Consider the following 8,111-nt stretch of genomic DNA (forward strand, 5'->3'; position numbering starts at 1 on the left):
GTCCCGGGCATTTACATTCATGGTTTGTGCCATATTTGTGCTACAAAGAAATCGTAAGGGATAATGTGCGCCTAATCTCAGTGGAACTAAGTTGTATTTGTTGTCTGTAGCCATCCTTTCCTGATTTCCATTTGATCGTTTATGTAGAATAATCCTCCAATATGCACTGCACATTATGAATCCAATACTTTTTTTGAAGGATTTTATACTTTTTATTGAGAAGTTTTTTGTATTCAGAAAGACTCTATTGTTTGAAACTGTCAAGGGAATCCATCATACACTATTTGTGAATTAGCTAATGATGAACTGCGAATAAAACATTGAATATAGCCAATATCCTAAACGAATTTATTTGTTGTAATCATATGACTTATCCTAGTGCAAATTTTTAGTATTGGTTAAATTGTATAATACTCCTCTAATATGCAATGCACATTATAAGACCCAATACAAATTAATTTGCATCTATTTAACTGTATGAAATTTGAAGGTATTTTTTTTATGTAGTTTAAGTTTGGATTTAAAATTTCATTAAATACATATGCATTTAGTTTGGCATGTACGTGATAATCATTACTTTGGCATGTACTATGGGTTTCTTCTACATTAATGGGCATTATAGTAGACTAACATGTCTCACACCACATATGCCAAATTCTTATTAGATGATTTGATGTAAGAACAATGTGTGAAATAACTTTATGCGTTCGAGGGCAAGGCAAGTGTTGCTTCTAGCATCTATCCATTTTTGAATGAAAGGTGTATCATATGTCTGCATAATTGAAACCAAAAGAGAGAAACAAAATGAATCATTGTTCATAATTGGACAGGGAAAATATATGCATAATCTCCATTTTTGTTTCAAACTAAAAACCAATCAAAAGTATCATTGCACAGAAGAAGTTCTAGAACACTACATTTTAATTATTCCCTTTTGTGAAAACTAGTCAAAAGTTCTACACAAAATATACAATCACCACCGCCACTCAAGTTCTACACAAAAACCAATCTTACCTTAGCTGTTGACAAAAAATAAAAAGGCAATTCAACCTACCAAATTTAAAATACTTGAAGCTCGTGTTGGCTTTCCATAGCACACAAATCAATACCATATACACTTAATAAATTAATCATGCCCTTTAATAAAGTAACCTAAAGCAATGCCAACCATTAAATTAACATAAAGAGAAAGTCTTGTTTCATTCATATGGGTTATTCGCTTGTAGGATGGTTGGAACTCCCTTGAGAGCATTAAGGTTGTGTTCCTCTCACTAATTTAGGGTCAGTTGGCTTCTTACATGTATTTCCTCCTCTATTTAGTGTTGTTTTCCTTGCGACTTTTGAAGAAGCTGACAACTTCCCATTTGGCTGGGCAGAAGGCATGTTGGTCATTTGGATCTCTTGCGACTGCCACTAACAACTGCCTACCATAACTTGTTTTTAGGTGGCAGCTATCCAATCATATAAAGGGTCTACATCCATTCAAAAACCCTTTCTTGCACCCATCCAGACACATAGAAACTTCCAAAATGTGGCTACAAAGTTGGACAAGGTTGATTCAACTTGATTTTACATGTTGCGTTCTTGACAAACTTAATTTCTCTCCCATTTAAAATAGAATGCTCCATGATAGATTGTTTAAAGTCCTTCAATGAACAAAACTCCATACCTAATGTGAACTTAAATTCCTTACACATATCTTCAGCTTTGAACCTTGGAAATTTCTGCCCTCTATGACAACCATTATCACATCAATGTCCATATCAGAATCAAGCTCATCACTATTGTAATTGTCATCCATGATATGGTTATCAACACCAATGTCTATCTCAAAACAACCAGTACCAACATCTTTAGAAACTTTTTTCTTTCCTTTATTCTTCCAATTTTCCCACCTCTTTAACACATTTGCAAAATTTCTACGAGGGGTAGTATGCACTCTAAATCCATCATCATCATTTAAATCTCTCTTCTTCACTATCTTTTAGAAGTATATCTTCATTCTCACCACTACCCTAAAAACCCTATTCTTCATGTTCATTCTCACCATCTCCTTGAACACCCTCTTCTTCTTCATTCACATAACCATCCTCAACATCCCCTTTTTCATTCCCACCAGTCTCAACAACATGTTCTTCATTCATAATAGCCTCAGTACCCTAATCCTGCACATCCACATTTACTCCTTCACTAGTGGAGCCTTCAATCAATTCAACTACCTGTACAGAATTAACAACATGGTCAACATAAATGTCAACCTCCTCTTTAGTATTTTCTGCATACATAGCCAACTCCATTGCATGACTATTTAAAATCAAAGGCTTCAGTATTTTATCTGTACTTCCTATCTTCTTAATTGGCTTCCACCAAAGCTTCACTTCACCCACATATTTAAACTCTTGAACTATCCCCAAAGCTTCAAAATAAGATCACATATTTGGATCTATACCGCTCACCAAATGCTTCTCTCAACCTTCGTAACAGACCCCCCCCCCCCGCCCCTTAATCTTTACGAAGTTCCCCATGTGATGGAAGAGAACACTGAAACCCATGCCCTATATTTTTATACACAAATTGTTCATGGTCATGTAGAGATGTCAATTTGGCCCAACCCACAGGGCTTGGCCCTGACCCATGTGGGCTAGGGCTAAAAAAGCCCACAATGAAAAAAAGCCCCCCTCAAAGAAGCCCAAAAGGCCAAAAACTCCACAAAAGCCCTATGGGTTAGGGCCAACCCATGGGCTTTCATCTTCAACACAAAAAATATATTATTTTTTAAAATATATTATTATCTGTGGGACAGGCCCAACGAACTAGACAAGCACAACGACCCAAATAGGCCAGACGACTCGAACGGGCCAGAAGAATCAGATGGGCCCGATGACCTGGACGAGCAAATGACTAAGACGGGCCCGATGACCCAAACGGGCCCGACGACTCAAACGGGTCCGACGACCAGGACGAGCCTAACGACCCAGACGTACCTGACGACCCAGAAGGGCCTGACTACCCAGACGAGTTCGACGACCTGGACGGACCTGACGACCCGGACGGGCCCGACGACCAAAATAGGCTGACAACCTGGACAGACCACACGAGCCGAACGAACCTAACAGCCCGAACAGGCCCAACAACCCAAACAGACTCGATGACCGGGACCAGCCTGACGACCAGGACGAGCCCCATGACCTAGACGAACCCAACGACCTGGACGAACTCGATGACCCAAATGGGCCCAAACATCCAAATGGATACAACGATCTGGACAGACCCAACGACCCGAACGGGCCCGATGACCCAGACGGTCCTGACTACCTAGACGGGCCCAATGATCTGGACGGGCCCGACGAACCTGACGGGCCCAATGACCTGAATGTACCTGACTACCTGAACGGAGTAGCTGACCTGGATGAGCCCGACAACCAAGACGGGCCCGACGACCCGGACAGACCCAAAAACCAGGATGGACCGATGATTCAGACGAACCCGATGACCAAGATAGGTCATCGTATTCGTCTGGGTCGTCGGGCCTGTTTGGGTAGTCTTACCGTCTAGGTCGTCGAGCCCGTCTTAGTCGTCGGGTTTGTTTGGGTCATTGGGTCATCCGAGTCGTCTGGTTCGTTGGGACCGTTCGAGTGGTCAAGCCTGTTCAGGTCATTGAGCTAGTCTCAATCATCGGGTTCATCGGGGTCATTAGGCTTGTTTAGGTAGTTGGGCACGTCTTGGGTTTTGTGCCCATCTAGGTCGTCAGACCTGTCCAGGTCGTCGGGCCCGTCCAGGTCGTTGGGTCCGTTTGGGTTGTTGGGCCCGTCTGGGTTGTCGGTCCGTTTGGGTGATCGGGCCCATCCGAGTCGTCGGGCTTGTCTGGGTCGATGGGCCCGTTTGGGTAGTCGAGCCCGTCTGGATCATCAGGCTCGTTCTGGTCGTCGGGCCCGTCTGGGTTGTCGGTCCGTTTGGGTGATCGGGTCCATCCGAGTCGTCGGGCTTGTCCGGGTCGATGAGCTCGTTTGGGTAGTCGAGCCCGTCTGGATCATCGGGCTCGTTCTGGTCGTCGGGCCCGTCCTAGTCGTTAGGCCCGTCGAGGTCTTTGAGTCGTCTTGGTAGTCAGGCCCATCTAGGTCGTCAGACACGTCTAGGTCTTCAAACTCGTCTAGTTTGTTGGGCTGATTTGGGTCTTCGAGCCTTAGGGCCCGTCCAGGTCGGTGAGCCCGTCTGGGGCTTCGGACCTCCGGGTGATTGGACATGTTTGGCTCATCGGGCCTGTTTGTGTCTTCGAACCCGTCCGGCTCGCTTGACTTGATCTTTGACTTTGATTTGATGTACTATTGTTTGGGGGGGCCTAACCCACCTTAGCCCTAGCCCTAACCCACTAGAGAGGGGGATTTGGGGGCTAAGGCTTTTTTTTGACCCCTTCATTTGGGACCCCCCTAAAAGGGGATTTTATGAAGAGTGGGTCAAGGTTGGCCCATGGGCTAGGAGCCAAATTGACGCCTCTATAGTCATGAACAATCCTTAATGGGAACGAAACATGGAATCATATTCTAAAGCACACAAAAGATCAAGATACGATTTCAAGGGATATGATTTTGTTCACCGATAAAAACCCTACAACTTTCAATCAAAATAAAGATAGAAAGCCAAATCTTACTTGGACAGTAATCACGATTTCAAGGGATTGTAGTATTTTGACCACTATTCTTCACCAACACACTCTTTCACAACAATGGCCTTTCGTCAATACCCTTCGCTTTTGTTATTTTAATTCTAAATTCTAATTCTAATTCTATTTTTAGGGTTATTAGGTTTTTCAAATTGAGATTTTAATTAAATAAACGCAAATTATAATTCCAACACATGTGTATGACGTGTAAAAAATTAGAGTACAACATGGAACGTTGTTGTACAGGTTAACAAGCTACTAACGTTGTTACAGATAAAGGACTAAAACCAAACATTACAGAAGTTGGAGGATTATTGGCTACAATTTCACACATGGACTATTTCAAAATCCATTAAAAGTTTGAGGACAAAAAACATATTTATCCCTAAAATATATTTACAAATAATTTTTTTATTCCTTTTTTGTTAATTTTTAAATTACTTGAAGCGATTCAATGTTTTTTTTTATCAAAATTAGCATTATGATTATGCTAATTACATCAATAAAGCAAAACATCCTTATTGACAACTTTAATTTTAATGAAAAATTATTTATCCATTTCAAGAAATTTAACGAAAAGGATCAAATTGCACCATTTTTTTTAATATTGGGATCAAATTGAAACTTAAAAAAACTAGAAAACCAATTTGACACTTTTGAATAAAAACAAAGACAAAAAAGTAATTAAACCTATAGTTGTCAAAACGGGTAACCTGGCCCGACCCGGCTCGACCCATCACGGGTTGATGATTTAGTGAGCCAACCCAACCCGGCTCACTTTTTAGCGAGCCAAAAAAATTCGAACTTGGCCCGGCCCACCACGGGTTGGCAGGTTAAAAGGGTTGGCTCACGGGTTCACTTAATTAAAAAAAAATACAAAATAATTTATGTGTTGGATAAAAAAACAACCTAACATGACCCAAATATAAAGGCCAACTTAATAAAAAAAACTTAATAAAAAAAATAAGGTTAAATTACCTTTTTAGACCCTCTATTTGTGACAAAATTTCAGTTTGGTCCTCAAGTTTTTCGTTATCTCAATTTGGTCCTCATTTTCTTAAAAATGACTCAATTTGGTCCTCACCGTTAACTTTGACCAGACAATGTTAAAGTCAATGCCACGTGTCAATTCCTGGTTTTTTTGAATTTTTTAATATTTTTGTAATATTTGTTTTAAAATTTTTAATTTTTTTTTTAAATTTTTAAAATTTTTTTTAAAATTTTTTTAAAATTTTTAATTTTTTAATTTTTGACATGTGTCACTTCACCGTTGTGCCACATGTCAAAGTGACTCAATTTCGTCCTTATATTTGTTTTTAGTTTCAATTTAGTCCCCATTTTTGTAAAAATGATATTGTTCCACCTTAGATTGAGACTGAATTTAATTTATGATGATATTCTTAATAAAATTGACATTTTTATTAAATATTTGTAGAAATATTTTTAAATAAGTTTTTTTTAGTTTTATTATTAAACAAAGTTAAACCCCAAACTTAATTTCGAAAATTAACAATTTTGTCATCATATATAAAGGCATCAAGTGTATCATATCATTATAATTTTGTAAATAAATTTTATTTACTACAATATAATAATTTAATGTAATTGCGAAGAACCTTTTTTATTACCTATATATTGAAGTTCAAAAGATGAAAGAGTTATGTTAAAATTGTTAATTTTTGAAATTAAGTTTGGGGTTTAACTTTATTTAATAATAAAAAAAACTTATTTAAAAATATTTCTACAAATATTTAATACAAATATTTAATAAAAATATCAATTTTATTAAGAATATCATCATAAGTTTTATACAAAGATTAAATTGAGTCTCAATCTAATGAGGGACAATATTGTTTTATTTTTACAAAATTTGGGACTAAATTGAAACTAAAAACAAATATAGGGACCAATCACTTTGACACGTGGCATAACAGTGAAGTGATAAGTGTCAAAAAAAATTTAAAATTTTAATTTTTTTTTAAAAAATAAATAAATAAAATTAAAATTAAAAAATATTAAAAAATTCAAAAAACAGAGAATTGATACGTCGCATTGACTTAACCACCGTCTGGTCAAAGTTAACGGTGATGACCAAATTGACTCATTTTTAAGAAGATAAAGACCAAATTGAGATAACGAAAAACTTGAGGACCAAACTAAAATTTCATGACAAATAAAGGGACCAAAATGGTAATTTAACCAAAAAATAAAAAACACTTGTGTGATCTTTTTATATGCGGGTTGGTGAGTCAACCCGGCTTACCACAGATTCAACCCGGGTGAGTCAAGTTTTAGATGAGTCGGGTAAAAAATCAACCCGTATTAAAATTTGTAAAAAAATTTCAACCTAAACCAGTCCGATCTCGTGTTCCAACCTCTAATTAAACCTAGTTGAAATGAAGTAAAATTTTATTTTAACATCATCACGTGACTAAACAAAAAAATAGTTACTCAACTAAAATATCATGTTAATAAAGAAATACAGACTACAAAATCAAGTTCTAAACCAGTTTATTTAAATTTGAAATAAGTGTTATTTGACGTAATTTTTCTTAAATAATTAAAATCTATAAATGATATAAATATACTTTGATAATATTATAATTTAAATTAAGAACACTTCTATATACATTATGTTTTAATTAATAATTATAATATAATAATTTAATAAACATATTTTGAAAAGAAAAATTGGCGGTTATATCTGAAGTTTGAATTAATTCATAAAAAAATGGGGGAAGTAACCAGAAGAAGGAAAAGGCAAAAAATTTAAAAACTGGGCAAAAGGCCGTTTTGGAGGGAAACGAACTCAAAATTAAAACGAAGACAAGGACACTCAGAAAAACTCAAAACGCACACATAGCCCATCAAAAGAAAAAGACACCAGCTGTCTTATTTTGTTTTAAATTTTTAAATTTAAACTATCCCACTTTTTCAAATTTAAAATAAAATAAATATTTTAATCTATCGTCACAACATCGAGACGCATAATTATTAACATGAATATAATATAAAAATGCAAACAAAATAGAAAAAAAAAGAAAGAAATTTGATAGTATATTGTTTCAAACCAAAAATAAAGGTGATTACAAAATCCCTTTATTTTATTTACAAAAATTCAATTTAAGCACTAATTTAAAAATTGAAGATTTGATTATAAAATTTGAAAAGATAAAAGAATAAATGTCGGATATATTAATACTGTGGTAAGGGAAAAAAAAACAGTTTATTGGACGACATGAACGATTGCTTTCCACCAGAAGGTCAAAAACATATTTGTAATAATCTATATGTCTATATACATAATTTTCAGGTAAATTATTTTATTATCTTTAGCAAAATTTAAATTTTAACATTAAAAAAAAATGAAACACGACTATATAAGACTAATAAAAAACAGAAAAAAATATTATTATTATAATTATAAAAATATTAGAGAAACGATAATTAT

The sequence above is a fragment of the Vigna unguiculata genome, chromosome 11 (genome assembly GCF_037176805.1).
Source record: "Vigna unguiculata cultivar grain cowpea cultivar isolate G323 ecotype 2 chromosome 11, ASM3717680v1, whole genome shotgun sequence".
Lineage (NCBI taxonomy): Eukaryota > Viridiplantae > Streptophyta > Magnoliopsida > Fabales > Fabaceae > Vigna > Vigna unguiculata.